Below are 20474 nucleotides of genomic sequence, written 5' to 3'. Positions count from 1 at the left end.
TTGACCCCAAACCGAGAGGATTCTGGGATGTTTGTGGTTTTTTGGTAATAACTCTGGAAGGAAACGTCGTAGAACCATCAAGGTGGTACTCGTACTGCTCGCCTCATCGAGAGGAATCCAAATATATGAGTTGTTAAGCTATGGGATATGAAATGGACGAACGACCAATAAAACAACATGTATTATGGGGTTGAATGCTTTTTGCTATTCACAAAATAAAACAAAAGCAGTCATGCAAATATCTGAATTTTCACAGCACAGCAAAATCAGTTGCACCATTCAATTCCGCTCGTCCAGACGGGGAGAATTCAATCACATTCATTCGATGCGACGTTTCTTATGGAATTTAATGAGCGACAACATTTTGACCCCAAATCGAGAGGATTCTGGGATGTTTGTGGTTTTTTGGTAATGACTCTGGAAGGAAACGTCGCAGACCCATCAAGGTGGTACTCGTACTGCTCGCCTCGTCGAGAGAAATCCAAATATATGAATGGTTAAGCTATGGGATATGAAATGGACGAGCGACCAATAAAACAGCATGTATTATGGGGTTGAATGCTTTTTGCTATTCACAAAATAAAACAAAAGCAGTCATGCAAATATCTGAATTTTCACAGCACAGCAAAATCAGTTGCACTATTCAATTCCGCTCGTCCAGACGGGGAGAATTCAATCACATTCATTCGATGCGACGTTTCTTATGGAATTTAATGAGCGACAACATTTTGACCCCAAATCGAGAGGATTCTGGGATGTTTGTGGTTTTTTGGTAATAACTCTGGAAGGAAACGTCGTAGACCCATCAAGGTGGTAATCGTACTGCTCGCCTCATCGAGAGGAATCCAAATGCATGAGTTGTTAAGCTATGGGATATGAAATGGACGAGCGACCAATAAAACAACATGTATTATGGGGTTGAATGCTTTTTGCTATTCACAAAATAAAACAAAAGCAGTCATGCAAATATCTGAATTTTCACAGCACAGCAAAATCAGTTGCACCATTCAATTCCGCTCGTCCAGACGGGGAGAATTCAATCACATTCATTTGATGCGACGTTTCTTGTGGGATTTAATGAGCGACAACATTTTGACCCCAAACCGAGAGGATTCTGGGATGTTTGTGTTTTTTTAGTGATAACTCTGGAAGGAAACGTCACAGAACCATCAAGGTGGTACTCGTACTGCTCGCCTCGTCGAGAGGAATCCAAATATATGAATGGTTAAGCTATGGGATATGAAATGGACGAGCGACCAATAAAACAACATGTATTATGGGGTTGAATGCTTTTTGCTATTCACAAAATAAAACAAAAGCAGTCATGCAAATATCTGAATTTTCACAGCACAGCAAAATCAGTTGCACCATTCAATTCCGCTCGTCCAGACGGGGATAATTCAATCACATTCATTCGATGCGACGTTTCTTATGGGATTTAATGAGCGACAACATTTTGACCCGAAACCGAGAGGATTCTGGGATGTTTGTGGTTTTTTGGTAATAACTCTGGAAGGAAACGTCGCAGACCCATCAAGGTTGTACTCGTACTGCTCGCCTCGTCGAGAGGAATCCAAATATGTGAATGGTTAAGCTATTGGATATGAAATGGACGAGCGACCAATAAAACAGCATGTATTATGGGGTTGAATGCTTTTTGCTATTCACAAAATAAAACAAAAGCAGTAATGCAAATATCTGAATTTTTACAGCACAGCAAAATCAGTTGCACCATTCAATTCCGCTCGTCCAGACGGGGAGAATTCAATCACATTCATTCGATGCGACGTTTCTTATGGGATTTAATGAGCGACAACATTTTGACCCCAAACCGAGAGCATTCTGGGATGTTTGTGTTTTTTTGGTAATGACTCTGGAAGGAAACGTCGCAGACCCATCAAGGTGGTACTCGTACTGCTCGCCTCGTCGAGAGAAATCCAAATATATGAATGGTTAAGCTATGGGATATGAAATGGACGAGCGACCAATAAAACAGCATGTATTATGGGGTTGAATGCTTTTTGCTATTCACAAAATAAAACAAAAGCAGTCATGCAAATATCTGAATTTTCACAGCACAGCAAAATCAGTTGCACCATTCAATTCCGCTCGTCCAGACGGGGAGAATTCAATCACATTCATTCGATGCGACGTTTCTTATGGAATTTAATGAGCGACAACATTTTGACCCCAAATCGAGAGGATTCTGGGATGTTTGTGGTTTTTTGGTAATAACTCTGGAAGGAAACGTCGTAGACCCATCAAGGTGGTAATCGTACTGCTCGCCTCATCGAGAGGAATCCAAATGCATGAGTTGTTAAGCTATGGGATATGAAATGGACGAGCGACCAATAAAACAACATGTATTATGGGGTTGAATGCTTTTTGCTATTCACAAAATAAAACAAAAGCAGTCATGCAAATATCTGAATTTTCACAGCACAGCAAAATCAGTTGCACCATTCAATTCCGCTCGTCCAGACGGGGAGAATTCAATCACATTCATTTGATGCGACGTTTCTTGTGGGATTTAATGAGCGACAACATTTTGACCCCAAACCGAGAGGATTCTGGGATGTTTGTGTTTTTTTAGTGATAACTCTGGAAGGAAACGTCACAGAACCATCAAGGTGGTACTCGTACTGCTCGCCTCGTCGAGAGGAATCCAAATATGTGAATGGTTAAGCTATGGGATATGAAATGGACGAGCTACCAATAAAACAGCATGTATTATGGGGTTGAATGCTTTTTGCTATTCACAAAATAAAACAAAAGCAGTAATGCAAATATCTGAATTTTTACAGCACAGCAAAATCAGTTGCACCATTCAATTCCGCTCGTCCAGACGGGGAGAATTCAATCACATTCATTCGATGCGACGTTTCTTATGGGATTTAATGAGCGACAACATTTTGACCCCAAACCGAGAGGATTCTGGGATGTTTGTGTTTTTTTGGTAATGACTCTGGAAGGAAACGTCGCAGACCCATCAAGGTGGTACTCGTACTGCTCGCCTCGTCGAGAGAAATCCAAATATATGAATGGTTAAGCTATGGGATATGAAATGGACGAGCGACCAATAAAACAGCATGTATTATGGGGTTGAATGCTTTTTGCTATTCACAAAATAAAACAAAAGCAGTCATGCAAATATCTGAATTTTCACAGCACAGCAAAATCAGTTGCACCATTCAATTCCGCTCGTCCAGACGGGGAGAATTCAATCACATTCATTCGATGCGACGTTTCTTATGGAATTTAATGAGCGACAACATTTTGACCCCAAATCGAGAGGATTCTGGGATGTTTGTGGTTTTTTGGTAATAACTCTGGAAGGAAACGTCGTAGACCCATCAAGGTGGTAATCGTACTGCTCGCCTCATCGAGAGGAATCCAAATGCATGAGTTGTTAAGCTATGGGATATGAAATGGACGAGCGACCAATAAAACAACATGTATTATGGGGTTGAATGCTTTTTGCTATTCACAAAATAAAACAAAAGCAGTCATGCAAATATCTGAATTTTCACAGCACAGCAAAATCAGTTGCACCATTCAATTCCGCTCGTCCAGACGGGGAGAATTCAATCACATTCATTTGATGCGACGTTTCTTGTGGGATTTAATGAGCGACAACATTTTGACCCCAAACCGAGAGGATTCTGGGATGTTTGTGTTTTTTTAGTGATAACTCTGGAAGGAAACGTCACAGAACCATCAAGGTGGTACTCGTACTGCTCGCCTCGTCGAGAGGAATCCAAATATGTGAATGGTTAAGCTATGGGATATGAAATGGACGAGCTACCAATAAAACAGCATGTATTATGGGGTTGAATGCTTTTTGCTATTCACAAAATAAAACAAAAGCAGTAATGCAAATATCTGAATTTTTACAGCACAGCAAAATCAGTTGCACCATTCAATTCCGCTCGTCCAGACGGGGAGAATTCAATCACATTCATTCGATGCGACGTTTCTTATGGGATTTAATGAGCGACAACATTTTGACCCCAAACCGAGAGGATTCTGGGATGTTTGTGTTTTTTTGGTAATGACTCTGGAAGGAAACGTCGCAGACCCATCAAGGTGGTACTCGTACTGCTCGCCTCGTCGAGAGAAATCCAAATATATGAATGGTTAAGCTATGGGATATGAAATGGACGAGCGACCAATAAAACAGCATGTATTATGGGGTTGAATGCTTTTTGCTATTCACAAAATAAAACAAAAGCAGTCATGCAAATATCTGAATTTTCACAGCACAGCAAAATCAGTTGCACCATTCAATTCCGCTCGTCCAGACGGGGAGAATTCAATCACATTCATTCGATGCGACGTTTCTTATGGAATTTAATGAGCGACAACATTTTGACCCCAAATCGAGAGGATTCTGGGATGTTTGTGGTTTTTTGGTAATAACTCTGGAAGGAAACGTCGTAGACCCATCAAGGTGGTACTCGTACTGCTCGCCTCATCGAGAGGAATCCAAATACATGAGTTGTTAAGCTATGGGATATGAAATGAACGAGCGACCAATAAAACAACATGTATTATGGGGTTGAATGCTTTTTGCTATTCACCAAATAAAACAAAAGCAGTCATGCAAATATCTGAATTTTCACAGCACAGCAAAATCAGTTGCACCATTCAATTCCGCTCGTCCAGACGGGGAGAATTCAATCACATTCATTTGATGCGACGTTTCTTGTGGGATTTAATGAGCGACAACATTTTGACCCCAAACCGAGAGGATTCTGGGATGTTTGTGTTTTTTTAGTAATAACTCTGGAAGGAAACGTCGCAGAACCATCAAGGTGGTACTCGTACTGCTCGCCTCGTCGAGAGGAATCCAAATATGTGAATGGTTAAGCTATGGGATATGAAATGGACGAGCTACCAATAAAACAGCATGTATTATGGGGTTGAATGCTTTTTGCTATTCACAAAATAAAACAAAAGCAGTCATGCAAATATCTGAATTTTCACAGCACAGCAAAATCAGTTGCACCATTCAATTCCGCTCGTCCAGACGGGGAGAATTCAATCACTTTCATTCGATGCGACGTTTCTTATGGGATTTAATGAGCGACAAAATTTTGACCCCAAACCGAGAGGATTCTGGGATGTTTGTGGTTTTTTGGTAATAACTCTGGAAGGAAACGTCGTAGAACCATCAAGGTGGTACTCGTACTGCTCGCCTCATCGAGTGGAATCCAAATATATGAGTTGTTAAGCTATGGGATATGAAATGGACGAACGACCAATAAAACAACATGTATTATGGGGTTGAATGCTTTTTGCTATTCACAAAATAAAACAAAAGCAGTCATGCAAATATCTGAATTTTCACAGCACAGCAAAATCAGTTGCACCATTCAATTCCGCTCGTCCAGACGGGGAGAATTCAATCACATTCATTCGATGCGACGTTTCTTATGGAATTTAATGAGCGACAACATTTTGACCCCAAATCGAGAGGATTCTGGGATGTTTGTGGTTTTTTGGTAATAACTCTGGAAGGAAACGTCGTAGACCCATCAAGGTGGTACTCGTACTGCTCGCCTCATCGAGAGGAATCCAAATACATGAGTTGTTAAGCTATGGGATATGAAATGGACGAGCGACCAATAAAACAACATGTATTATGGGGTTGAATGCTTTTTGCTATTCACAAAATAAAACAAAAGCAGTCATGCAAATATCTGAATTTTCACAGCACAGCAAAATCAGTTGCACCATTCAATTCCGCTCGTCCAGACGGGGAGTTCAATCACATTCATTTGATGCGACGTTTCTTATTGGATTTAATGAGCGACAACATTTTGACCCGAAACCGAGAGGATTCTGGGATGTTTGTGGTTTTTTGGTAATAACTCTGGAAGGAAACGTCGCAGACCCATCAAGGTTGTACTCGTACTGCTCGCCTCGTCGAGAGGAATCCAAATATGTGAATGGTTAAGCTATTGGATATGAAATGGACGAGCGACCAATAAAACAGCATGTATTATGGGGTTGAATGCTTTTTGCTATTCACAAAATAAAACAAAAGCAGTAATGCAAATATCTGAATTTTTACAGCACAGCAAAATCAGTTGCACCATTCAATTCCGCTCGTCCAGACGGGGAGAATTCAATCACATTCATTCGATGCGACGTTTCTTATGGGATTTAATGAGCGACAACATTTTGACCCCAAACCGAGAGGATTCTGGGATGTTTGTGTTTTTTTGGTAATGACTCTGGAAGGAAACGTCGCAGACCCATCAAGGTGGTACTCGTACTGCTCGCCTCGTCGAGAGAAATCCAAATATATGAATGGTTAAGCTATGGGATATGAAATGGACGAGCGACCAATAAAACAGCATGTATTATGGGGTTGAATGCTTTTTGCTATTCACAAAATAAAACAAAAGCAGTCATGCAAATATCTGAATTTTCACAGCACAGCAAAATCAGTTGCACCATTCAATTCCGCTCGTCCAGACGGGGAGAATTCAATCACATTCATTCGATGCGACGTTTCTTATGGAATTTAATGAGCGACAACATTTTGACCCCAAATCGAGAGGATTCTGGGATGTTTGTGGTTTTTTGGTAATAACTCTGGAAGGAAACGTCGTAGACCCATCAAGGTGGTAATCGTACTGCTCGCCTCATCGAGAGGAATCCAAATATGTGAATGATTAAGCTATGGGATATGAAATGGACGAGCTACCAATAAAACAGCATGTATTATGGGGTTGAATGCTTTTTGCTATTCACAAAATAAAACAAAAGCAGTCATGCAAATATCTGAATTTTCACAGCACAGCAAAATCAGTTGCACCATTCAATTCCGCTCGTCCAGACGGGGAGAATTCAATCACATTCATTCGATGCGACGTTTCTTATGGAATTTAATGAGCGACAACATTTTGACCCCAAATCGAGAGGATTCTGGGATGTTTGTGGTTTTTTGGTAATAACTCTGGAAGGAAACGTCGTAGACCCATCAAGGTGGTAATCGTACTGCTCGCCTCATCGAGAGGAATCCAAATACATGAGTTGTTAAGCTATGGGATATGAAATGGACGAGCGACCAATAAAACAACATGTATTATGGGGTTGAATGCTTTTTGCTATTCACAAAATAAAACAAAAGCAGTAATGCAAATATCTGAATTTTTACAGCACAGCAAAATCAGTTGCACCATTCAATTCCGCTCGTCCAGACGGGGAGAATTCAATCACATTCATTCGATGCGACGTTTCTTATGGGATTTAATGAGCGACAACATTTTGACCCCAAACCGAGAGGATTCTGGGATGTTTGTGTTTTTTTGGTAATGACTCTGGAAGGAAACGTCGCAGACCCATCAAGGTGGTACTCGTACTGCTCGCCTCGTCGAGAGAAATCCAAATATATGAATGGTTAAGCTATGGGATATGAAATGGACGAGCGACCAATAAAACAGCATGTATTATGGGGTTGAATGCTTTTTGCTATTCACAAAATAAAACAAAAGCAGTCATGCAAATATCTGAATTTTCACAGCACAGCAAAATCAGTTGCACCATTCAATTCCGCTCGTCCAGACGGGGAGAATTCAATCACATTCATTCGATGCGACGTTTCTTATGGAATTTAATGAGCGACAACATTTTGACCCCAAATCGAGAGGATTCTGGGATGTTTGTGGTTTTTTGGTAATAACTCTGGAAGGAAACGTCGTAGACCCATCAAGGTGGTAATCGTACTGCTCGCCTCATCGAGAGGAATCCAAATACATGAGTTGTTAAGCTATGGGATATGAAATGGACGAGCGACCAATAAAACAACATGTATTATGGGGTTGAATGCTTTTTGCTATTCACAAAATAAAACAAAAGCAGTCATGCAAATATCTGAATTTTCACAGCACAGCAAAATCAGTTGCACCATTCAATTCCGCTCGTCCAGACGGGGAGAATTCAATCACATTCATTTGATGCGACGTTTCTTGTGGGATTTAATGAGCGACAACATTTTGACCCCAAACCGAGAGGATTCTGGGATGTTTGTGTTTTTTTAGTAATAACTCTGGAAGGAAACGTCGCAGAACCATCAAGGTGGTACTCGTACTGCTCGCCTCGTCGAGAGGAATCCAAATATGTGAATGGTTAAGCTATGGGATATGAAATGGACGAGCGACCAATAAAACAGCATGTATTATGGGGTTGAATGCTTTTTGCTATTCACAAAATAAAACAAAAGCAGTCATGCAAATATCTGAATTTTCACAGCACAGCAAAATCAGTTGCACCATTCAATTCCGCTCGTCCAGACGGGGAGAATTCAATCACATTCATTCGATGCGACGTTTCTTATGGAATTTAATGAGCGACAACATTTTGACCCCAAATCGAGAGGATTCTGGGATGTTTGTGGTTTTTTGGTAATAACTCTGGAAGGAAACGTCGTAGACCCATCAAGGTGGTACTCGTACAGCTCGCCTCATCGAGAGGAATCCAAATACATGAGTTGTTAAGCTATGGGATATGAAATGGACGAGCGACCAATAAAACAACATGTATTATGGGGTTGAATGCTTTTTGCTATTCACAAAATAAAACAAAAGCAGTCATGCAAATATCTGAATTTTCACAGCACAGCAAAATCAGTTGCACCATTCAATTCTGCTCGTCCAGACGGGGAGAATTCAATCACATTCATTTGATGCGACGTTTCTTGTGGGATTTAATGAGCGACAACATTTTGACCCCAAACCGAGAGGATTCTGGGATGTTTGTGTTTTTTTAGTAATAACTCTGGAAGGAAACGTCGCAGAACCATCAAGGTGGTACTCGTACTGCTCGCCTCGTCGAGAGGAATCCAAATATGTGAATGGTTAAGCTATGGGATATGAAATGGACGAGCTACCAATAAAACAGCATGTATTATGGGGTTGAATGCTTTTTGCTATTCACAAAATAAAACAAAAGCAGTCATGCAAATATCTGAATTTTCACAGCACAGCAAAATCAGTTGCACCATTCAATTCCGCTCGTCCAGACGGGGAGAATTCAATCACTTTCATTCGATGCGACGTTTCTTATGGGATTTAATGAGCGACAAAATTTTGACCCCAAACCGAGAGGATTCTGGGATGTTTGTGTTTTTTTAGTAATAACTCTGGAAGGAAACGTCACAGAACCATCAAGGTGGTACTCGTACTGCTCGCCTCGTCGAGAGGAATCCAAATATGTGAATGGTTAAGCTATGGGATATGAAATGGACGAGCTACCAATAAAACAGCATGTATTATGGGGTTGAATGCTTTTTGCTATTCACAAAATAAAACAAAAGCAGTAATGCAAATATCTGAATTTTTACAGCACAGCAAAATCAGTTGCACCATTCAATTCCGCTCGTCCAGACGGGGAGAATTCAATCACATTCATTCGATGCGACGTTTCTTATGGGATTTAATGAGCGACAACATTTTGACCCCAAACCGAGAGGATTCTGGGATGTTTGTGTTTTTTTGGTAATGACTCTGGAAGGAAACGTCGCAGACCCATCAAGGTGGTACTCGTACTGCTCGCCTCGTCGAGAGAAATCCAAATATATGAATGGTTAAGCTATGGGATATGAAATGGACGAGCGACCAATAAAACAGCATGTATTATGGGGTTGAATGCTTTTTGCTATTCACAAAATAAAACAAAAGCAGTCATGCAAATATCTGAATTTTCACAGCACAGCAAAATCAGTTGCACCATTCAATTCCGCTCGTCCAGACGGGGAGAATTCAATCACATTCATTCGATGCGACGTTTCTTATGGAATTTAATGAGCGACAACATTTTGACCCCAAATCGAGAGGATTCTGGGATGTTTGTGGTTTTTTGGTAATAACTCTGGAAGGAAACGTCGTAGACCCATCAAGGTGGTACTCGTACTGCTCGCCTCATCGAGAGGAATCCAAATACATGAGTTGTTAAGCTATGGGATATGAAATGGACGAGCGACCAATAAAACAACATGTATTATGGGGTTGAATGCTTTTTGCTATTCACAAAATAAAACAAAAGCAGTCATGCAAATATCTGAATTTTCACAGCACAGCAAAATCAGTTGCACCATTCAATTCCGCTCGTCCAGACGAGGAGAATTCAATCACATTCATTTGATGCGACGTTTCTTGTGGGATTTAATGAGCGACAACATTTTGACCCCAAACCGAGAGGATTCTGGGATGTTTGTGTTTTTTTAGTAATAACTCTGGAAGGAAACGTCGCAGAACCATCAAGGTGATACTCGTACTGCTCGCCTCGTCGAGAGGAATCCAAATATGTGAATGGTTAAGCTATGGGATATGAAATGGACGAGCTACCAATAAAACAGCATGTATTATGGGGTTGAATGCTTTTTGCTATTCACAAAATAAAAGAAAAGCAGTCATGCAAATATCTGAATTTTCACAGCACAGCAAAATCAGTTGAACCATTCAATTCCGCTCGTCCAGACGGGGAGAATTCAATCACTTTCATTCGATGCGACGTTTCTTATGGGATTTAATGAGCGACAAAATTTTGACCCCAAACCGAGAGGATTCTGGGATGTTTGTGGTTTTTTGGTAATAACTCTGGAAGGAAACGTCGTAGAACCATCAAGGTGGTACTCGTACTGCTCGCCTCATCGAGAGGAATCCAAATATATGAGTTGTTAAGCTATGGGATATGAAATGGACGAACGACCAATAAAACAACATGTATTATGGGGTTGAATGCTTTTTGCTATTCACAAAATAAAACAAAAGCAGTCATGCAAATATCTGAATTTTCACAGCACAGCAAAATCAGTTGCACCATTCAATTCCGCTCGTCCAGACGGGGAGAATTCAATCACATTCATTCGATGCGACGTTTCTTATGGAATTTAATGAGCGACAACATTTTGACCCCAAATCGAGAGGATTCTGGGATGTTTGTGTTTTTTTGGTAATGACTCTGGAAGGAAACGTCGCAGACCCATCAAGGTGGTACTCGTACTGCTCGCCTCGTCGAGAGAAATCCAAATATATGAATGGTTAAGCTATGGGATATGAAATGGACGAGCGACCAATAAAACAGCATGTATTATGGGGTTGAATGCTTTTTGCTATTCACAAAATAAAACAAAAGCAGTCATGCAAATATCTGAATTTTCACAGCACAGCAAAATCAGTTGCACCATTCAATTCCGCTCGTCCAGACGGGGAGAATTCAATCACATTCATTCGATGCGACGTTTCTTATGGAATTTAATGAGCGACAACATTTTGACCCCAAATCGAGAGGATTCTGGGATGTTTGTGGTTTTTTGGTAATAACTCTGGAAGGAAACGTCGTAGACCCAGCAAGGTGGTACTCGTACTGCTCGCCTCATCGAGAGGAATCCAAATACATGAGTTGTTAAGCTATGGGATATGAAATGGACGAGCGACCAATAAAACAACATGTATTATGGGGTTGAATGCTTTTTGCTATTCACAAAATAAAACAAAAGCAGTCATGCAAATATCTGAATTTTCACAGCACAGCAAAATCAGTTGCACCATTCAATTCCGCTCGTCCAGACGGGGAGAATTCAATCACATTCATTTGATGCGACGTTTCTTGTGGGATTTAATGAGCGACAACATTTTGACCCCAAACCGAGAGGATTCTGGGATGTTTGTGTTTTTTTAGTAATAACTCTGGAAGGAAACGTCGCAGAACCATCAAGGTGGTACTCGTACTGCTCGCCTCGTCGAGAGGAATCCAAATATGTGAATGGTTAAGCTATGGGATATGAAATGGACGAGCGACCAATAAAACAGCATGTATTATGGGGTTGAATGCTTTTTGCTATTCACAAAATAAAACAAAAGCAGTCATGCAAATATCTGAATTTTCACAGCACAGCAAAATCAGTTGCACCATTCAATTCCGCTCGTCCAGACGGGGAGAATTCAATCACATTCATTCGATGCGACGTTTCTTATGGAATTTAATGAGCGACAACATTTTGACCCCAAATCGAGAGGATTCTGGGATGTTTGTGGTTTTTTGGTAATAACTCTGGAAGGAAACGTCGTAGACCCATCAAGGTGGTACTCGTACAGCTCGCCTCATCGAGAGGAATCCAAATACATGAGTTGTTAAGCTATGGGATATGAAATGGACGAGCGACCAATAAAACAACATGTATTATGGGGTTGAATGCTTTTTGCTATTCACAAAATAAAACAAAAGCAGTCATGCAAATATCTGAATTTTCACAGCACAGCAAAATCAGTTGCACCATTCAATTCTGCTCGTCCAGACGGGGAGAATTCAATCACATTCATTTGATGCGACGTTTCTTGTGGGATTTAATGAGCGACAACATTTTGACCCCAAACCGAGAGGATTCTGGGATGTTTGTGTTTTTTTAGTAATAACTCTGGAAGGAAACGTCGCAGAACCATCAAGGTGGTACTCGTACTGCTCGCCTCGTCGAGAGGAATCCAAATATGTGAATGGTTAAGCTATGGGATATGAAATGGACGAGCTACCAATAAAACAGCATGTATTATGGGGTTGAATGCTTTTTGCTATTCACAAAATAAAACAAAAGCAGTCATGCAAATATCTGAATTTTCACAGCACAGCAAAATCAGTTGCACCATTCAATTCCGCTCGTCCAGACGGGGAGAATTCAATCACATTCATTCGATGCGACGTTTCTTATGGAATTTAATGAGCGACAACATTTTGACCCCAAATCGAGAGGATTCTGGGATGTTTGTGGTTTTTTGGTAATAACTCTGGAAGGAAACGTCGTAGACCCATCAAGGTGGTACTCGTACTGCTCGCCTCATCGAGAGGAATCCAAATACATGAGTTGTTAAGCTATGGGATATGAAATGGACGAGCGACCAATAAAACAACATGTATTATGGGGTTGAATGCTTTTTGCTATTCACAAAATAAAACAAAAGCAGTCATGCAAATATCTGAATTTTCACAGCACAGCAAAATCAGTTGCACCATTCAATTCCGCTCGTCCAGACGAGGAGAATTCAATCACATTCATTTGATGCGACGTTTCTTGTGGGATTTAATGAGCGACAACATTTTGACCCCAAACCGAGAGGATTCTGGGATGTTTGTGTTTTTTTAGTAATAACTCTGGAAGGAAACGTCGCAGAACCATCAAGGTGATACTCGTACTGCTCGCCTCGTCGAGAGGAATCCAAATATGTGAATGGTTAAGCTATGGGATATGAAATGGACGAGCTACCAATAAAACAGCATGTATTATGGGGTTGAATGCTTTTTGCTATTCACAAAATAAAACAAAAGCAGTCATGCAAATATCTGAATTTTCACAGCACAGCAAAATCAGTTGAACCATTCAATTCCGCTCGTCCAGACGGGGAGAATTCAATCACTTTCATTCGATGCGACGTTTCTTATGGGATTTAATGAGCGACAAAATTTTGACCCCAAACCGAGAGGATTCTGGGATGTTTGTGGTTTTTTGGTAATAACTCTGGAAGGAAACGTCGTAGAACCATCAAGGTGGTACTCGTACTGCTCGCCTCATCGAGAGGAATCCAAATGTATGAGTTGTTAAGCTATGGGATATGAAATGGACGAACGACCAATAAAACAACATGTATTATGGTGTTGAATGCTTTTTGCTATTCACAAAATAAAACAAAAGCAGTCATGCAAATATCTGAATTTTCACAGCACAGCAAAATCAGTTGCACCATTCAATTCCGCTCGTCCAGACGGGGAGAATTCAATCACATTCATTCGATGCGACGTTTCTTATGGAATTTAATGAGCGACAACATTTTGACCCCAAATCGAGAGGATTCTGGGATGTTTGTGTTTTTTTGGTAATGACTCTGGAAGGAAACGTCGCAGACCCATCAAGGTGGTACTCGTACTGCTCGCCTCGTCGAGAGAAATCCAAATATATGAATGGTTAAGCTATGGGATATGAAATGGACGAGCGACCAATAAAACAGCATGTATTATGGGGTTGAATGCTTTTTGCTATTCACAAAATAAAACAAAAGCAGTCATGCAAATATCTGAATTTTCACAGCACAGCAAAATCAGTTGCACCATTCAATTCCGCTCGTCCAGACGGGGAGAATTCAATCACATTCATTCGATGCGACGTTTCTTATGGAATTTAATGAGCGACAACATTTTGACCCCAAATCGAGAGGATTCTGGGATGTTTGTGGTTTTTTGGTAATAACTCTGGAAGGAAACGTCGTAGACCCATCAAGGTGGTACTCGTACTGCTCGCCTCATCGAGAGGAATCCAAATACATGAGTTGTTAAGCTATGGGATATGAAATGGACGAGCGACCAATAAAACAACATGTATTATGGGGTTGAATGCTTTTTGCTATTCACAAAATAAAACAAAAGCAGTCATGCAAATATCTGAATTTTCACAGCACAGCAAAATCAGTTGCACCATTCAATTCCGCTCGTCCAGACGGGGAGAATTCAATCACATTCATTTGATGCGACGTTTCTTGTGGGATTTAATGAGCGACAACATTTTGACCCCAAACCGAGAGGATTCTGGGATGTTTGTGTTTTTTTAGTAATAACTCTGGAAGGAAACGTCGCAGAACCATCAAGGTGGTACTCGTACTGCTCGCCTCGTCGAGAGGAATCCAAATATGTGAATGGTTAAGCTATGGGATATGAAATGGACGAGCGACCAATAAAACAGCATGTATTATGGGGTTGAATGCTTTTTGCTATTCACAAAATAAAACAAAAGCAGTCATGCAAATATCTGAATTTTCACAGCACAGCAAAATCAGTTGCACCATTCAATTCCGCTCGTCCAGACGGGGAGAATTCAATCACTTTCATTCGATGCGACGTTTCTTATGGGATTTAATGAGCGACAAAATTTTGACCCCAAACCGAGAGGATTCTGGGATGTTTGTGTTTTTTTAGTAATAACTCTGGAAGGAAACGTCACAGAACCATCAAGGTGGTACTCGTACTGCTCGCCTCGTCGAGAGGAATCCAAATATGTGAATGGTTAAGCTATGGGATATGAAATGGACGAGCTACCAATAAAACAGCATGTATTATGGGGTTGAATGCTTTTTGCTATTCACAAAATAAAACAAAAGCAGTAATGCAAATATCTGAATTTTTACAGCACAGCAAAATCAGTTGCACCATTCAATTCCGCTCGTCCAGACGGGGAGAATTCAATCACATTCATTCGATGCGACGTTTCTTATGGAATTTAATGAGCGACAACATTTTGACCCCAAATCGAGAGGATTCTGGGATGTTTGTGGTTTTTTGGTAATAACTCTGGAAGGAAACGTCGTAGACCCATCAAGGTGGTACTCGTACTGCTCGCCTCATCGAGAGGAATCCAAATACATGAGTTGTTAAGCTATGGGATATGAAATGGACGAGCGACCAATAAAACAACATGTATTATGGGGTTGAATGCTTTTTGCTATTCACAAAATAAAACAAAAGCAGTCATGCAAATATCTGAATTTTCACAGCACAGCAAAATCAGTTGCACCATTCAATTCCGCTCGTCCAGACGGGGAGAATTCAATCACATTCATTTGATGCGACGTTTCTTGTGGGATTTAATGAGCGACAACATTTTGACCCCAAACCGAGAGGATTCTGGGATGTTTGTGGTTTTTTGGTAATAACTCTGGAAGGAAACGTCGTAGACCCATCAAGGTGGTACTCGTACTGCTCGCCTCATCGAGAGGAATCCAAATACATGAGTTGTTAAGCTATGGGATATGAAATGGACGAGCGACCAATAAAACAACATGTATTATGGGGTTGAATGCTTTTTGCTATTCACAAAATAAAACAAAAGCAGTCATGCAAATATCTGAATTTTCACAGCACAGCAAAATCAGTTGCACCATTCAATTCCGCTCGTCCAGACGGGGAGAATTCAATCACATTCATTTGATGCGACGTTTCTTGTGGGATTTAATGAGCGACAACATTTTGACCCCAAACCGAGAGGATTCTGGGATGTTTGTGTTTTTTTAGTAATAACTCTGGAAGGAAACGTCGCAGAACCATCAAGGTGGTACTCGTACTGCTCGCCTCGTCGAGAGGAATCCAAATATGTGAATGGTTAAGCTATGGGATATGAAATGGACGAGCGACCAATAAAACAGCATGTATTATGGGGTTGAATGCTTTTTGCTATTCACAAAATAAAACAAAAGCAGTCATGCAAATATCTGAATTTTCACAGCACAGCAAAATCAGTTGCACCATTCAATTCCGCTCGTCCAGACGGGGAGAATTCAATCACATTCATTCGATGCGACGTTTCTTATGGAATTTAATGAGCGACAACATTTTGACCCCAAACCGAGAGGATTCTGGGATGTTTGTGTTTTTTTAGTAATAACTCTGGAAGGAAACGTCACAGAACCATCAAGGTGGTACTCGTACTGCTCGCCTCGTCGAGAGGAATCCAAATATGTGAATGGTTAAGCTATGGGATATGAAATGGACGAGCTACCAATAAAACAGCATGTATTATGGGGTTGAATGCTTTTTGCTATTCACAAAATAAAACAAAAGCAGTAATGCAAATATCTGAATTTTTACAGCACAGCAAAATCAGTTGCACCATTCAATTCCGCTCGTCCAGACGGGGAGAATTCAATCACATTCATTCGATGCGACGTTTCTTATGGGATTTAATGAGCGACAACATTTTGACCCCAAACCGAGAGGATTCTGGGATGTTTGTGTTTTTTTGGTAATGACTCTGGAAGGAAACGTCGCAGACCCATCAAGGTGGTACTCGTACTGCTCGCCTCGTCGAGAGAAATCCAAATATATGAATGGTTAAGCTATGGGATATGAAATGGACGAGCGACCAATAAAACAGCATGTATTATGGGGTTGAATGCTTTTTGCTATTCACAAAATAAAACAAAAGCAGTCATGCAAATATCTGAATTTTCACAGCACAGCAAAATCAGTTGCACCATTCAATTCCGCTCGTCCAGACGGGGAGAATTCAATCACATTCATTCGATGCGACGTTTCTTATGGAATTTAATGAGCGACAACATTTTGACCCCAAATCGAGAGGATTCTGGGATGTTTGTGGTTTTTTGGTAATAACTCTGGAAGGAAACGTCGTAGACCCATCAAGGTGGTACTCGTACTGCTCGCCTCATCGAGAGGAATCCAAATACATGAGTTGTTAAGCTATGGGATATGAAATGGACGAGCGACCAATAAAACAACATGTATTATGGGGTTGAATGCTTTTTGCTATTCACAAAATAAAACAAAAGCAGTCATGCAAATATCTGAATTTTCACAGCACAGCAAAATCAGTTGCACCATTCAATTCCGCTCGTCCAGACGGGGAGAATTCAATCACATTCATTTGATGCGACGTTTCTTGTGGGATTTAATGAGCGACAACATTTTGACCCCAAACCGAGAGGATTCTGGGATGTTTGTGTTTTTTTAGTAATAACTCTGGAAGGAAACGTCGCAGAACCATCAAGGTGGTACTCGTACTGCTCGCCTCGTCGAGAGGAATCCAAATATGTGAATGGTTAAGCTATGGGATATGAAATGGACGAGCGACCAATAAAACAGCATGTATTATGGGGTTGAATGCTTTTTGCTATTCACAAAATAAAACAAAAGCAGTCATGCAAATATCTGAATTTTCACAGCACAGCAAAATCAGTTGCACCATTCAATTCCGCTCGTCCAGACGGGGAGAATTCAATCACATTCATTCGATGCGACGTTTCTTATGGAATTTAATGAGCGACAACATTTTGACCCCAAATCGAGAGGATTCTGGGATGTTTGTGGTTTTTTGGTAATAACTCTGGAAGGAAACGTCGTAGACCCATCAAGGTGGTACTCGTACAGCTCGCCTCATCGAGAGGAATCCAAATACATGAGTTGTTAAGCTATGGGATATGAAATGGACGAGCGACCAATAAAACAACATGTATTATGGGGTTGAATGCTTTTTGCTATTCACAAAATAAAACAAAAGCAGTCATGCAAATATCTGAATTTTCACAGCACAGCAAAATCAGTTGCACCATTCAATTCTGCTCGTCCAGACGGGGAGAATTCAATCACATTCATTTGATGCGACGTTTCTTGTGGGATTTAATGAGCGACAACATTTTGACCCCAAACCGAGAGGATTCTGGGATGTTTGTGTTTTTTTAGTAATAGCTCTGGAAGGAAACGTCGCAGAACCATCAAGGTGGTACTCGTACTGCTCGCCTCGTCGAGAGGAATCCAAATATGTGAATGGTTAAGCTATGGGATATGAAATGGACGAGCTACCAATAAAACAGCATGTATTATGGGGTTGAATGCTTTTTGCTATTCACAAAATAAAACAAAAGCAGTCATGCAAATATCTGAATTTTCACAGCACAGCAAAATCAGTTGCACCATTCAATTCCGCTCGTCCAGACGGGGAGAATTCAATCACTTTCATTCGATGCGACGTTTCTTATGGGATTTAATGAGCGACAAAATTTTGACCCCAAACCGAGAGGATTCTGGGATGTTTGTGGTTTTTTGGTAATAACTCTGGAAGGAAACGTCGTAGACCCATCAAGGTGGTACTCGTACTGCTCGCCTCATCGAGAGGAATCCAAATACATGAGTTGTTAAGCTATGGGATATGAAATGGACGAGCGACCAATAAAACAACATGTATTATGGGGTTGAATGCTTTTTGCTATTCACAAAATAAAACAAAAGCAGTCATGCAAATATCTGAATTTTCACAGCACAGCAAAATCAGTTGCACCATTCAATTCCGCTCGTCCAGACGGGGAGAATTCAATCACATTCATTTGATGCGACGTTTCTTGTGGGATTTAATGAGCGACAACATTTTGACCCCAAACCGAGAGGATTCTGGGATGTTTGTGTTTTTTTAGTAATAACTCTGGAAGGAAACGTCGCAGAACCATCAAGGTGGTACTCGTACTGCTCGCCTCGTCGAGAGGAATCCAAATATGTGAATGGTTAAGCTATGGGATATGAAATGGACGAGCGACCAATAAAACAGCATGTATTATGGGGTTGAATGCTTTTTGCTATTCACAAAATAAAACAAAAGCAGTCATGCAAATATCTGAATTTTCACAGCACAGCAAAATCAGTTGCACCATTCAATTCCGCTCGTCCAGACGGGGAGAATTCAATCACATTCATTCGATGCGACGTTTCTTATGGAATTTAATGAGCGACAACATTTTGACCCCAAACCGAGAGGATTCTGGGATGTTTGTGTTTTTTTAGTAATAACTCTGGAAGGAAACGTCACAGAACCATCAAGGTGGTACTCGTACTGCTCGCCTCGTCGAGAGGAATCCAAATATGTGAATGGTTAAGCTATGGGATATGAAATGGACGAGCTACCAATAAAACAGCATGTATTATGGGGTTGAATGCTTTTTGCTATTCACAAAATAAAACAAAAGCAGTAATGCAAATATCTGAATTTTTACAGCACAGCAAAATCAGTTGCACCATTCAATTCCGCTCGTCCAGACGGGGAGAATTCAATCACATTCATTCGATGCGACGTTTCTTATGGGATTTAATGAGCGACAACATTTTGACCCCAAACCGAGAGGATTCTGGGATGTTTGTGTTTTTTTGGTAATGACTCTGGAAGGAAACGTCGCAGACCCATCAAGGTGGTACTCGTACTGCTCGCCTCGTCGAGAGAAATCCAAATATATGAATGGTTAAGCTATGGGATATGAAATGGACGAGCGACCAATAAAACAGCATGTATTATGGGGTTGAATGCTTTTTGCTATTCACAAAATAAAACAAAAGCAGTCATGCAAATATCTGAATTTTCACAGCACAGCAAAATCAGTTGCACCATTCAATTCCGCTCGTCCAGACGGGGAGAATTCAATCACATTCATTCGATGCGACGTTTCTTATGGAATTTAATGAGCGACAACATTTTGACCCCAAATCGAGAGGATTCTGGGATGTTTGTGGTTTTTTGGTAATAACTCTGGAAGGAAACGTCGTAGACCCATCAAGGTGGTACTCGTACTGCTCGCCTCATCGAGAGGAATCCAAATACATGAGTTGTTAAGCTATGGGATATGAAATGGACGAGCGACCAATAAAACAACATGTATTATGGGGTTGAATGCTTTTTGCTATTCACAAAATAAAACAAAAGCAGTCATGCAAATATCTGAATTTTCACAGCACAGCAAAATCAGTTGCACCATTCAATTCCGCTCGTCCAGACGGGGAGAATTCAATCACATTCATTTGATGCGACGTTTCTTGTGGGATTTAATGAGCGACAACATTTTGACCCCAAACCGAGAGGATTCTGGGATGTTTGTGTTTTTTTAGTAATAACTCTGGAAGGAAACGTCGCAGAACCATCAAGGTGGTACTCG

This window comes from Petromyzon marinus, chromosome 59, assembly GCF_048934315.1.
Source record: "Petromyzon marinus isolate PM22_M1 ecotype Great Lakes invasive population chromosome 59, UKy_Petmar_22M1.pri1.0, whole genome shotgun sequence".
Classification (NCBI taxonomy): Eukaryota; Metazoa; Chordata; class Hyperoartia; order Petromyzontiformes; family Petromyzontidae; genus Petromyzon; species Petromyzon marinus.
The sequence above is the reverse complement of the archived record's forward strand: the minus strand, read 5'-3'. Positions refer to the sequence as shown.